The 15,747-nt window shown below is 45.3% G+C and overlaps 2 protein-coding genes across 2 annotated transcripts in view; one reads left to right on the forward strand and one right to left on the reverse strand.

Annotated features, from left to right (window-relative positions):
• LOC134984802 (oocyte zinc finger protein XlCOF7.1-like) overlaps positions 1 to 11,564 on the reverse strand; it is a 32,755-nt gene extending 21,191 nt beyond the window's left edge. The window contains exon 1 of the mRNA XM_063950284.1: positions 11,487 to 11,564. The gene's annotated coding sequence lies outside the window, so the exon portion shown is untranslated. The remainder of the gene's footprint in view (positions 1 to 11,486) is intronic.
• Positions 1 to 15,747, forward strand: part of LOC134984804 (gastrula zinc finger protein XlCGF26.1-like) — a 139,917-nt gene that overhangs the window by 56,976 nt on the left and 67,194 nt on the right. The gene's annotated exons all lie outside the window — the stretch shown is intronic.

Below are 15,747 nucleotides of genomic sequence, written 5' to 3' on the forward strand. Positions count from 1 at the left end.
GACACGCAAGGGAAAAGTTGGCCGGAGACAGGCAGGGGAAAGGTGGCAGGTGACAGGCAGGGGAAAGGTTGGGCAGGGGACAGGCAGGGGAAAGGTTGGGCAGGGGAAATGCTGCAGGAGACAGGCAAGGGAAAGGTTGCTGGAGACACGCAAGGGAAAAGTTGGCCGGAGACAGGCAGGGGAAAGGTGGCAGGTGACAGGCAGGTGAAAGGTGGCAGGTGACAGGCAGGTGGGCAGCAGGGTGCGGGTGGCAGGAGATAGGCAATGGAAAGGCGTCAGGAGACATTATTTGTTCTCAGGAGATTAAATAATTTATTAATCATTTGTAATAAAAGTTAAGTTTTATTCTTTGAGAATATCTCATTATTTCTTCACAAGAGTGCGCTCACAAAGAAGTCTACTTTCTTTCTCTTGTCACTGTGGCAGTCCCAGGTCCCCCTCACCTCCCCAGTCATGTCCCTGTATTATAACTATAGATATTAGTGATGTCACTGTGACATTCCCATATCCCCTTACTTTCCCAGTCATGTCCCTGTATTGCTATAGATATAAGTGATGCCACACTGATGCTCCCAGATTCCCTCACCTTCCCAGTCAAGTCCCTGTATTATTACTATAGATATGTGATGTCAAAGTGACACTCCCAGACCCCCTCACCTCCCCAGTCATGTCCTTGTATTATTTCTATATATATAAGTGACATCAGAGTGACTATCCCGGACCCCCTAACCTCCCCAGTCATGTCCTTATATTATTTATATATATATATATATATATAAAAAGTGACGTCAGAGTGACTATCCCAGACCTTCTCACCTCTCCAGTCATGTCACTGTATTATTACTATAGGTATAAGTGATGTCACAGTGACACTACGAGGAGTGTGATATACATTTGCTTCATACTGCTCCAATTATCACCTGTTACACATGCCAGGGATATTATGGTCCTTGCTTTAATATATCCTAGAATTTGAGCAATATTTTCAATCCCCACAATTACATATAATAAAATTAATAACAACAATAATAATAATAATAATAATGACAACGACACTAAAGGCTGCACCCCAGTATAAAAATAACACTAGCTACTCGTTCTTTATAATATTAATAATAGGACAACAAAGGTTGCTCCTCCTGTATAATGATAATAATAATAATAATAATAATAATAAAAAGGACACCACAGGCTACTCCCCCTGTATTATAATATAGTGTTCACTCTAGGATATTTTTAGGGCAGGGTGCTGAGCATTGAGGGGGCACATTTTTATTTTGAAGGGCACATTTTTGTTTTGAAGGGCACATTTTTGATGTGACGCTTTGCACACAAAGCATAGCGCATATGTTTATAGTTTTTGTACATACATTTTGCATTTAGTAAATCATATACCCATACATACATATAAGACCCCTAACATCTATACTGAGAAACGTACTGTATATGTCTAGTCTTCTATGTGTTATAAAACAGAAAAGTTAAACAATGGGTTAAAATATATAGGAAAAAAATAAGTCTGTTCTACTGGGGAAATACTGTAAGCAGTACATGCTCACTGCTTACCCTGTTCTTTCCCTCTTTATCAGAGTGCTGTGTTATTACAGTGCCTCCTCTGCCATCCAGTTCACTAAGGATAGAAATTGTGTTCCAATATCAGAGGTGGTCAGGGAGTAGACGACAACATTGTAACCTGCACTCTGACTGCTGCATTCTGTATACAAGGGGGCGATTTATGGTCCTGCAGGGTGCACTGAGACAGGGCAGAGTGCAGCACCCTGCTGAGACAGCCTAGAAGGAACACTATAATAACAGGACACCACAGGCTGCTCACCCTGTATAATAATAACAGGACACCACAGGCTGCTCACCCTGTATTATAATAACAGGATACCACAGGCTGCTCCTCCTGTATAATAATAACAGGACACCACAGGCTGCTCACCCTGTATAATAATAACAGGACACCACAGGCTGCTCACCCTGTATAATAATAACAGGACACCACAGGCTGCTCACCCTGTATAATAATAATAATAATAATAATAATAACAGGACACCACAGGCTGCTCACCCTGTATAATAATAATAATAATAATAATAATAATAACAGGACACCACAGGCTGCTCACCCTGTATAATAATAACAGGACACCACAGGCTGCTCACCCTGTATAATAATAATAATAATAATAATAATAATAATAATAATAATAATAATTACAACAGGACACCACAGGCTGCTCACCCTGTATTATAATAATAACAGGACACCACAGGCTGCTACTCCTGTATAATAATAACAGGACACCACAGGCTGCTCACCCTGTATAATAATAACAGGACACCACAGGCTGCTCACCCTGTATAATAATAACAGGACACCACAGGCTGCTCACCCTGTATAATAATAACAGGACACCACAGGCTGCTCACCCTGTATAATAACAACAGGACACCACAGGCTGCTCACCCTGTATAATAATAACAGGACACCACAGGCTGCTCACCCTGTATAATAATAATAATAATAATAATAATAATAATAATAATAATAATAATAATAATAACAGGACACCACAGGCTGCTCACCCTGTATAATAATAATAATAATAATAATAATTACAGGACACCACAGGCTGCTACTCCTGTATAGTAATAACAACAACAGGACACTACAGGCTGCTCCCCTTGTAATAATAATAATAATAACAGGACACCACAGGCTGCTCCCTCTGTATAGTAATAACAACAACAGGACACCACAGGCTGCTCACCCTGTATAATAATAATAATAATAATAATAATAATTACAACAGGACACCACAGGCTGCTCACCCTGTATTATAATAACAGGACACCACAGGCTGCTACTCCTGTATAATAATAACAGGACACCACAGGCTGCTCACCCTGTATAATAATAACAGGACACCACAGGCTGCTCACCCTGTATTATAATAACAGGATACCACAGGCTGCTCCTCCTGTATAATAATAACAGGACACCACAGGCTGCTCACCCTGTATAATAATAACAGGACACCACAGGCTGCTCACCCTGTATAATAATAACAGGACACCACAGGCTGCTCACCCTGTATAATAATAATAATAATAATAATAACAGGACACCACAGGCTGCTCACCCTGTATAATAATAATAATAATAATAATAATAATAATAACAGGACACCACAGGCTGCTCACCCTGTATAATAATAACAGGACACCACAGGCTGCTCACCCTGTATAATAATAATAATAATAATAATAATAATTACAACAGGACACCACAGGCTGCTCACCCTGTATTATAATAATAACAGGACACCACAGGCTGCTACTCCTGTATAATAATAACAGGACACCACAGGCTGCTCACCCTGTATAATAATAACAGGACACCACAGGCTGCTCACCCTGTATAATAATAACAGGACACCACAGGCTGCTCACCCTGTATAATAATAATAATAATAATAATAACAGGACACCACAGGCTGTTCACCCTGTATAATAATAATAATAAAAATAATAATAATTACAGGACACCACAGGCTGCTACTCCTGTATAATAATAATAATAATAATAATAATAATAATAACAGGACACCACAGGCTGTTCACCCTGTATAATAATAATTACAGGACACCACAGGCTGCTACTCCTGTATTATAATAATAATAATAATAATAATAATAATAACAGGACACCACAGGCTGCTCACCCTGTATAATAATAATAATAATAATTACAGGACACCACAGGCTGCTACTCCTGTATAGTAATAACAACAACAGGACACTACAGGCTGCTCCCCTTGTAATAATAATAATAATAACAGGACACCACAGGCTGCTCCCTCTGTATAGTAATAACAACAACAGGACACCACAGGCTGCTCGCCTTGTATAAAACTATTATTATTATTATTATTATTATTATTATACAAGGGGAGCAGTCTGTAGTGTCCTGTTGTTGTTATTACTATACAGAGGGAGCAGTCCTGTTATTATTATTATTAACAGGACACCACAGGCTGCTCCCTCTGTATAATATTAATAACAGGACACCACAGTCCGCTCCCCCTGTATAATAATAATAATAATAATAATAATAATAGGATTTTAATACCTACCGGTAAATCCTTTTCTCTTAGTCCGTAGAGGATGCTGGGGACTCCGTAAGGACCATGGGGTATAGACGGGATCCGCAGGAGACATGGGTACACTATAAGACTTTGAATGGGTGTGAACTGGCTCCTCCCTCTATGCCCCTCCTCCAGACCTCAGTTAGAAACTATGCCCAGGGAGACGGACATTTCGAGGAAAGAATTTATTGACTAAACACGGTGTCATACCAGCTCACACCATGAACATACCGCAGAACGTGGCATTCAATAGAATACCAGCCAACGGCATGAAAAATACACAGCCACATGCTGAGAGAATATGTAACACAACCAGTGTGTCAACACAACCAATAATAAGACACCGCATGCCATGGCATGAACAACGTCAGCAACAGCCTGACAGAAAAGAAACACCACAAGAGTGTAACCATACCCAATAACTGCAGATACAGGCCCTCATTCCGAGTTGTTCGCTCGCAAGGCGATTTCAGCAGAGTTACACACGCTAAGCCGCCGCCTACTGGGAGTGAATCTAAACTTCTTAAATGTGCGACCGATGTATGCGCAATTTTGCGATCAAAAACGAGTTAGCAGTTTTAGAGTAACTCCAGACTTACTCTGCCTGTGCGATCAATTCAGTGCTTTTCGGTCCCGGCTGACGTCATAAACACACCCAGCGTTCGCCCAGGCACTCCCACCGTTTCTCCAGACACGCCTGCGTTTTTTCCGGAAACGGTAGCGTTTCCAGCCACACGCCCCTAAAACGCCGTACATCCGCCCAGTAACACCCATTTCCTGTCAATCACAATGCGATCGCCGGAGCGATGAAAAAGCCGTGAGTAAAAATACTTTCTTCATAGCAAAGTTACTTGGCGCATGCGCAGTGCGAACATTACGCATGCGCACTAAGAGAATTCACACTGCGATGCGATGAAAATTACCGAGCGAACAACTCGGAATGACCCCCACAGTACGCACTGGGACGGGTGGATGTAATCTTTTTAGACTTTTCCAAAGCGTTCGCTACAAGAATCAGGGCTAGGAAGCACAATATGCACTTGGGTCAAAAACTGGTTAGATAATAGGGAGCACTGCGTTGTGGTTAATGGATCTTTTTCAACTTGGACTGAAGTGCTAAGTGGTGTGCCGTAAGGCTCAGTATTAGGACCGCTATTGTTCAATATTTTCACTAACGACCTAACAGAAGGTCTAGAGAGCATGGTGTCAATTTTTGCAGATGATACCAAATTGTGTAAGGCTATAAATACAGAGGAGGATGCCGAGTCTCTTCAGAACGACTTAGTTAAATTAGAAGCATGGGCAGCCAAATGGAGAATGCGCTTCAACACAGACAAGTGTAAGGTAATGCCCTGTGGTAACAAGAACAAAAATTACACCTACCTACTAAATGGGGTAAAACTAGGGGATTCTGTACTGGAAAAGGACTTAGGTGTCCTCATAGATAGTAAGCTAAGCAGTAGTACCCAAAGTAGGACTGCAGCAAAGAAGGCTAATAAGATATTAGCATGCATAAAACGGGGTCTTGATGCTAGGGACGAGAGTATTATACTCCCATTATATAAATCACTAGTGAGGACACATCTTGAATACTGAAAGGTTTTATTCTGAGCTATTTGTTCGTGTGGCGCAATGCAGCCCGTCCACTACAAAAACCAGTGTAAAAATCACCTAGTTTTACAAAAAACAATCTATAGTGCCAAAGTGGGGTGGTATTTATCAATGTACAGGGCGCATATATTAAATTTGAAACATTAAATACATCCCTTAGGTTACTGGAGAGATGGTGATTCCTTAGTGTGATAGCTTGATGGATTATTCTGGAGTTTTCTTCCTCCTCTCATAAAATCATGTAAGGATCCAAATGTTCATAAAAGACAGAAAGTAGAAAAGAAAATGTGTAGAACAGTTTTTCCACCAGTCAAATATTTCCACAACATTAGGAACAGGAAGGCGTACCCCACTCACACAAAGACAAGTGAGTGGAAACCCATAAAGGTATCTTTATATCAGTAGAAGTGTTGGAGATTTAAATTGCAGGGGCGTACCCAGAACTCACACAGATGAAGTAATGGAAATTCTCATAAAGGTATCTTTAGTAGACCTTCAAATATTCATCAGATGCGTACCCCAACTTACACAGACAACAGTTGGAACATATACATAAAGGTATCTTTCAAATATTCAACCAGCAGGCAAGATGCGTACCACAACTCACTAGATATGGAGATGTTCAACTCCTATAATGGTATCTTTATCCACGGGTTTTAAGCAGTTTTTCCACACAGGATACACGGAAAAAACCAGGAAAAGGTTCCACTTTCTCAATTTAAAAAGAGGGTTTATTTCAAGGTCCTCATGAGAGACCGAAACGCGTTGAACAAACTGTACTGTGAGTAACCTGGGACGTTTTTTAAAAACCGGACTTGTCTTTTTAGTGTTTGAATTTTTGTTTACTTTTTGTGATAATTGTATTATCATATTTTACTATTTTTTGGGAAATAAACCCTGGGGTACGCATCTGATGAATATTTGAAGGTCTACTAAAGATACCTTTATGAGAATTTCCATATGAGTGGGGTACGCCTTCCTGTTCCTAATGTTGTGGAAATATTTGACTGGTGGAAAAACTGTTCTACACATTTTCTTTTCTACTTTCTGTCTTTTATGAACATTTGGATCCTTACATGATTTTATGAGAGGAGGAAGAAAACTCCAGAATAATCCATCAAGCTATCACACTAAGGAATCACCATCTCTCCAGTAACCTAAGGGATGTATTTAATGTTTCAAATTTAATATATGCGCCCTGTACATTGATAAATACCACCCCACTTTGGCACTACATCTTGAATACTGTGTACAGTTCTGGGCACCATACTACAAAAAGGATATCCTGGAGCTTGAAAAGGTACAGAGGACGGCGACCAAACTAATTAAGGACACAGAGACGATGGAATACAAGGAAAGGCTTGAAAGACTAGGCATGTTTACATTGGAAAAGCGGAGACTAAGAGGGGATATGATCAACATCTACAAATATATAAGGGGACAATACACAGAGCTTGCGCGGGACCTGTTTTTGGTTAGATCAACACAGAGGACTCGTGGACACTCGCTCAGGTTAGAGGAGAGGAGATTCCGCACAATACGGCGTAAAGGCTTTTTCACGGTAAGGACAATACGTGTTTGGAATTCCCTGCCCGAGGGAGTTGTAATGGCGGAATCTGTCAACACCTTTAAGAATGGGTTAGATAAATTCCTACTGGATAAGGATATCCAGGGGTATGGTGCATAGTCATGCATTATAGTTACTATAAATAGGGATAAAATGCAATGGCTGACAGTAGCATCAGTCAGAAACTTTAGTCAAATCATCATGCATAGGAGACCACAAATAGGTTGAACTCGATGGACAATTGTCTTTTTTCAACCTCAGATACTATGTTACTATGTAATACTTTTACTTCAGCATTCATTAGAAATCATAATATGAATATACATAATGTAATACACACATATCATATATATATATATATATATATATATATATATATATATATATATATATATACATACACACACACACACACACACACACACACACCATACATATAAGCGGATTGTCCAGAACCGTCGGGTCCCTAGTGACATCAATGTGTTCTGAATGTGTATGACCATGTACTGAATGCCCCAGTTGTGGATCTAACAGGAAACCTTATAGTCGACAGAAAACCTAGTATTCATCGACAGCAGGGAGTAGTAACCAGGCAAAATAACATTCTTGCGACCCCGAGGGTCCGAGGAAAGTATACATAAATAATTTTAATAACAATTCCCCACAAATACTACCATGTCTGTGCTCGAGGTACAGGCCCATGGAACAGTACCATACATATATATATATATATATATATATATATACACAGGTTAGTTACAGCATGTTCATTTTCACCCGGTAATATCAGTTGGCGCCGACAGGGTCACCCACATACTACTGTGTCTCCCCTACACCCACATACTACTGTGTCTCCCCTTCACCCACATACTACTGTGTCTCCCCTACACCCACATACTACTGTGTCTCCCCTACACCCACATACTACTGTGTCTCCACTACACCCACATACTACTGTGTCTCCCCTACACCCACATACTACTGTGTCTCCCCTACACCCACATACTACTGTGTCTCCCCTACACCCACATACTACTGTGTCTCCCCTACACCCACATACTACTGTGTCTCCCCTACACCCACATACTACTGTGTCTCCACTACACCCACATACTACTGTGTCTCCCCTACACCCACATACTACTGTGTCTCCACTACACCCACATACTACTGTGTCTCCCCTACACCCACATACTACTGTGTCTCCACTACAGTGTTTACTTTGAAAAGTATACAATTACTAACCTGTTGACACCATCTACTGAATTAAGTATCAGCAGGAGTCGGCGATGCCGACAGAGAGAATCCCATAGCTGTTTGCGACCTAGCACTCACACATGTCGACACGTGTACTAAAAAGCTATAGTGGGTATCTCTGACAGGGAACACACAGACATATATGCACAACACAATGATTACATGCCCATTATATAAGATAGTGCTATATTTCCCTCTATATTGCACTAAAACACTGTGCCCCCCCCCCCCCCTTCGTTTACACTGTACACTGTTTTGGCGGGGACATGTAGAAAATGGCGCTGAATCATGTTGTGAGGGCTAAGCCCCGCCCCTTCTTGGCGCGCTTCAGCCCCGCTAATATTTTAGCTTTTTATGCTGGCAGGGGTCCGTATACAGTGCCTATGCACTCTATACGTGTTTAACCAGGCTTAATGGAGAGGATATTGCTGCCCAGGGCTCCCCCCCCTGCGCCCTGCACCCTTGTAAAGCCGTTGGTGTGTGGGAGCAATGGCGCGCTGTTTTATACTGGCGGGGGTATCGTACACGGTGCCCGGGCCCCGACTCTTGCCAGTGAAAAGACCCTCAGTAACTGCTGCCCAGGGCGCTCCCCCCCAGCGCCCTGCTCCCTGTGAGTGCCGTTGGTGTGTGGGTGCATGGAGCGCAGCGCTACCGCTGTACTTACTTCCGTTACTGAAGTCTTCTGCCGTCTGATGTCTTCTGTTCTTCTCATACTCACCCGGCTTCTGTCTTCTGTGAGGGGGGTGACGGTGCGGCTCGGGGACAAGTAGCTAGGCCAGGGGTGGGCAATTATTTAAGCTGGGGGGCCACCGAACAGTTTCTAATGAATATCGGAGGGCCGCTCCCCCCCCTTTCCCCGCAGGCTCAAAGAAACATACAATGTATAAACACCACTATAAGCCAGTATTAAAAAAAATCCCAAAAGAAAACAATTATGCTGTTATTGATAATATTAGCAGCATGATAGGGGCAGTATGTGCCACACCCAGCCATCTTAATTTATTATAAATTACCTCCCCTCTCCCCTACCCGTCGACCGAGTCTCCCCGTTTTGTGAGGCACAGAACTGACTAATACTGCAGTCAGTGAGAGCACCGGAGACAGACAGTCACTGGTTCAGCCTGTTCTCCTTTGGCGCTACCCTTGCACCTCGTCCGGCTCCATTAAAACCCCATGCGAGAACTACCTGAGGAGCTGCAGGAGCTACAGGCAGCCAGCCCAGCAGCCAGTCTCCCACTCTCACGTTAGGACTACGCAGCAGCCTCAACCGTGGCAAACACAACCTGGCTGAGCTCCCGTCCTCTGTAAAAAAATTAAATAAATCGGTCAGCAGACCGGCTGACGTGAGGCATCACGTGACACGACCGCGAGACCCGCGACCAGGATTTCCTCAGCGGCGCCGGCAGCAGCTTTGGAGGTGATGCAGCGCAATCATAAACAGCTCAGCCTGTCGGGCCACTTGTGATTGCGCGCTGGTGGGAGGTAGCGGGCCAGGCAGGTTCGGTTTGCGGGCCGCATCCGGCCCGCGGGGCGTATGTTGCCCACCCCTAAGCTAGACGCACCAAGTGATCGAACCCTCTGGAGCTAATGGTGTCCAGTAGCCTAAGAAGCAGAGCCCTTGAACTAAGAAGAAGTAGGTCTGACTTCTCTCCCCTCACTCCCACGATGCAGGGAGCCTGTAGCCAGCAGGTCTCCCTGAAAATAAAAAAGCCTAACATAAAGATTTTTCCAGAGAAACTCAGTAGAGCTCCCCTAGTGTGTGTCCAGTCTCTCCTGGGCACAGAATCTAACTGAGGTCTGGAGGAGGGGCATAGAGGGAGGAGCCAGTTCACACTCATTCAAAGTCTTAATAGTGTACCCATGTCTCCTGCGGATCCCGTCTATACCCCATGGTCCTTACGGAGTCTCCAGCATCCTCTAGGACATATGAGAAAATAATAATAATAAAAGGACACCACAGGCTGCTTCCCTGTATAAAAATAACAACAAGACACCACAGGCTGCACCCCTGTATTATAATAATAATAATAATAATTATAATAAAATTACACCACAGGCTACTCCCCCAGTATAATAATAACAGGACACCACAGGCTGCTTCCCCTGTATAATAATAATAATAATAATAATAATAATAATAATAAAAGAACACCACTGGCTACCCCCTGAATAATAATAACAGGACACCACAGGTTGCTCCCCCTGTATAATAATAATAATAATAACAGGACACCACTGGCGGCTCCTCCTGTATAATAATAATAATAACAACAGGAAACTACAGGCTGCTCCCCCTGTATAATAATAATAATTACAGGACACCACAGGCTGCTCCCCCTGTATAATAATAATACTAATAATAATAACAACAACAGGACACCACAGGCTGCTCAACCTGTATTATTATAATATTAATAATAATAATAAATAATAACAACAACAACAACAACAAGACACCACAGGTTGCTCCCCCTGTATAATAATAATAACAGGACACTACAGGCTGCTCCTCCTGTGTAATAATAATAACAACAGGACACCACAGGCCGCTCCCCCTGTATAATAATAATAATATCAGGACACCATTAGCTGCTCCCCCTGTATAATAATAATAACAGGATACCACAGGCTGCTCCCCCTGTATAATAATAATAACAGGATACCACAGGCTGCTCCCCCTGTATAATAATAATAACAGGACACCACAGGCTGCTCCTCCTGCGTAATAAAAGGACACCACAGGCTGCTCCCCCTGTATAATAAAAATAATAACAGGACACCACAGGCTGCTCCTCCTGTGTAATAATAATAACAGGACACCACAGGCCGCTCCCCCTGTATAATAATAATATCAGGACACCACAGGCTGCTCCCCCTGTATAGTAATACATTATTACCTGATTTCCACGGACACTGGGAGGCTGCAAAAGTCGATGAAAACTCACTTCCTGCATGTGGACCGCACAGTCCGGAAGTAAGGTGGAACGCACAAGCAGGAAGTAGGGCATGATTGGCAAAGGCTGCTTACTGGGTCCTCCCCTACTACACCCCGCCCACAGCCCCGGCCTATGTAATCTATGTTAACACACATGTCCTCAGTGCAGGAGGCCGGCGGCCATTTTCTTGTAGACCAGTCCGGCAGCAGCAATAGGTTCCCTGGCCGAGTAGTGACGTCAGGAGCGGCGGCCATTTTCCCCTGGTCTGAGCTCCGCCTTCCTTCTATCATTCCCACAAGGCAGCAGGAGCAGAGAGCAGCCATTGCTGTGTCTGGCAGCAGGTAATGATATTATTATTATTATTATTCTATAGGCTGAGCAGCTCTGGTGTCAGGTTCTGTACTACAGGGGGAGCAGCCTCTGGTGCCTTGTTATAGTGCAGCTGGAGCAGCCTCTGGTGCTGCATTATCCCTGTACAGGTGGCTGACACTCTAGTGTCCTATTACTGTAATACAGGTGGCGCAGACCCCACAGTTACCGTAATACAGGTGGCGCAGACCCCACAGTTACCTTAATACAGGTAGCGCAGACCCCGCCGTTATCGTAATACAGGTGGCGCAGACTCCGCCGTTACCATAATACAGGTGGCGCAGACCCCGCCGTTACCGTAATACAGGTGGCGCAGACCCCACAGTTGCCGTAATACAGGTGGCGCAGACCCCGGCGTTACCGTAATACAGGTGGCACATACCCCGCCGTTACCGTAATACAGGTGGCGCAGACCCCGCCGTTACCGTAATACAGGTGGCGCAGACCTCACAGTTACCGTAATACAGGTGGCGCAGACCCCGCCGTTACCGTAATACAGGTGGCGCAGACCCCACAGTTACCGTAATACAGGTGGCGCAGACCCCGGCGTTACCGTAATACAGGTGGCACATACCCCGCCGTTACCGTAATACAGGTGGCGCAGACCCCGCCGTTACCGTAATACAGGTGGCGCAGACCCCACAGTTACCGTAATACAGGTGGCGCAGACCCCGCCTTTACCTTAATACAGGTAGCGCAGACCCAGCCGTTACCGTAATACAGGTGGCGCAGACCCCGCCGTTACCGTAATACAGGTAGCGCAGACCCCGCCGTTACCGTAATACAGGTGGCGCAGACCCCACAGTTACCGTAATACAGGTGGCGCAGACCCCGCCTTTACCTTAATACAGGTAGCGCAGACCCCGCCGTTATCGTAATACAGGTGGCGCAGACTCCGCCGTTACCGTAATACAGGTGGCGCAGACCCCGCCGTTACCGTAATACAGGTGGCGCAGACCCCACAGTTACCGTAATACAGGTGGCGCAGACCCCGGCGTTACCGTAATACAGGTGGCACATACCCCGCCGTTACCGTAATACAGGTGGCGCAGACCCCGCCGTTACCGTAATACAGGTGGCGCAGACCTCACAGTTACCGTAATACAGGTGGCGCAGACCCCGGCGTTACCGTAATACAGGTGGCACAGACCTCGGTGTTACCGTAATACAGGTGGCGTAGACCCCGCCGTTACTGTAATACAGTGGCACAGACCCCACCGTTACCGTAATTCTATACACGGGACATTACAGGTGTTGTGTCCTGTGGCATTGTGCTGTACAAGGGGAGCGGCCTGTGTTGTCATAGTATACAGGGGGAGTGGCCTGTGTTGTCATAGTATACGGGGGGTGGCCTGTGTTGTCATAATATACAGGGGTAGCATCCTGTGTTGTCATAGTATACAGGGGGAGTGGCCTGTGTTGTCATAGTATACGGGGGGTGGCCTGTGTTGTCATAATATACAGGGGTAGCATCCTGTGTTGTCATAGTATACGGGGGGTGGCCTGTGTTGTCATAATATACAGGGGTAGCATCCTGTGCTGTCATAGTATACAGGAGGATCAGCCTGTGGTGCCCTGTTTTTATTATACAGGGAAAGCAGCTAGTGGTGTCCTATTATTATTATACAGGGGAAGCATTATTATTATTATTATTATTTCTCCTACGTCCTAGAGGATGCTGGGGACTCCAAAAGGACCATGGGGTATAGACGGATCCGCAGGAGCTTGGGCACACTATAAAGACTTAAAACTGGGTGTGAACTGGCTCCTCCCTCTATGCCCCTCCTCCAGACCTCAGTTAGCCTTTGTGCCCAGGAGTGATGGGTCACACACTAGGGGAGCTCTACTGAGTTTCTCTGAAAGACTTTATGTTAGGTTTTTTATTTTCAGGGAGACCTGCTGGCTACAGGCTCCCTGCATCGTGGGAGTGAGGGGGGAGAAGCAGGACCTACTTCTGTGAGTTTCAAGGCTCTGCTTCTCCGCTACTGCACACCATTAGCTGCAGAGGGTTCGATCACTTGGTGCGCCTAGCTGCTTGTTCCCGGAGCCACGCCGTCATTCCCCTCACAGAAGCCATAAGAAAGAAGTCGGGTGAGTATTAGAAGAAAAGAAGACTTCAGACGGCAGAAGACTTCAGTAACTGAGGTAACACGTCGTGCTACACTCCATGCTCCCACACACCAACGCACTCTCAGGGTGCAGGGCGCTGGGGGGGGAGCGCCCTGGGCAGCAGTTACTGGGGTTTTCTGGGGTCTGACATTGAAAGTGGATCAGTGCCTGGGCATTGTAGTTCCTAACCCCCGTCAGCATAAAGCACCCCCCTCCCCCCTCCCTCAGTGGTCAGCCCCCCCCCAGGGGGCCAGTGTATAATTATACATATTTGTTTATATTTATTTATTTATATATATTTTTAATTTTTGTGCTTTATACCAGGTACGGCCGGGGCTCCGGATCCCCGTGCCCCGGCAACGTACTGTAGCGCTTTACGCGCCTTTTTCTACCGCCGCTGATTCTTACTGATGCAGGGCGCTGGGGAGGGGAGCGCCCTCGGACATCTTATTTTACATAAAGTCCAGCAGGGCCGGGGCCCGGTGCCCAAGGACCCCGCCAGCGTGTAACTGCGCTCTGCACACCAGTAGGGCAGAGCGCCGAGAGGGACAAACAGAGCGGCTCTCTGGCGGTGCCGGGGCTCCGTGTCCCGGACGCCCGCCAACAGAGAGCACTGTGCAGCATGATTATTTATGCTGGCGGGGCCGAGGCTCCGTGTCCCCGGACCCCCGCCAGTGTTTAATAGCGCACTGCGCGCCATTTTCTCCCCGCCGCCGGCTCCATGGGTGCAGGGCGCTGGGGGGGAGTGCCCTGGGCAGCGTTTGTTAAAAATCCCGGGCGGGGGAACATACCCGGTCACCGGGTGTTTTCACTCCGCCAGGGCACCATAACACAGCGGGACGCTGCGCTCTGTCGCTCCCACGCACCAACGCTTTCCGAGGTTCGGGGCACGGGGGGAGCTGTATTGTGGTGCATAAAAGGGTACATACAGGGGGTTTATCTAGCCCCCTGCTCAGTTTAAAGCCTTATATGTATATATATATATATATATATTGTTCGGAGGCTAAACATGCCGGGAAGGGGCGGAGCTTAGCCCTCATAAAATCAGCGCCATTTCCCCGAGATCCCGCCAGGCGGGAGGAGGGGGGGAACTGGGTTTTTAATGCTATGTGATTCTCATATAGCATTAGGTTTTATAATGGACGCATAGTCAAATTTTTATATTACATAAATTCCCTGTTCCCGTTTGTAACCCACTATCGATTAGTCGACATACGTCGGCAGGTGTGAGGCCTTTCTCATAGGCTGCTGTAGGGAAAAATGGCGGTACTTGATTCAAAAATAAATAAATAAATGGAAATTAAGTATTAGCAAGCGGGTGTTTGTGTATAAACACGATAGGGGAGATGCATTTGAGTATGGATGCCCAGTCGGCATCAATGGTATCTCCTGAGTAAAGAAAATTGTCAGTTCTGGCCTCGTACCGGTATATAAGTAGGTCTATATATACGTATATGTATATGAGGGGGGAGTGTCCTCAAATTTGGAATTGTAGGCTTCCCTCAGACCACTCGGTGTTCCGGATTAATTTTTACCCACTTACTATTCATCGATGTCGACATTTTACTAAGTCCTGTCGACCATAACGTTCCTGGTAGATTCATTTCGGGGACATATCAGCACAGATTATTATCACTAGGGACCTGACGGGTCTAGACTAACCACTTGCGTATGGGTTATATCTATATGTGTATATATGGAGATATAGGTTATATATGCATGGTTGGGATATACGTGTTTTATT

This window comes from Pseudophryne corroboree, assembly GCF_028390025.1.
Source record: "Pseudophryne corroboree isolate aPseCor3 chromosome 3 unlocalized genomic scaffold, aPseCor3.hap2 SUPER_3_unloc_81, whole genome shotgun sequence".
Taxonomy (NCBI): Eukaryota; Metazoa; Chordata; class Amphibia; order Anura; family Myobatrachidae; genus Pseudophryne; species Pseudophryne corroboree.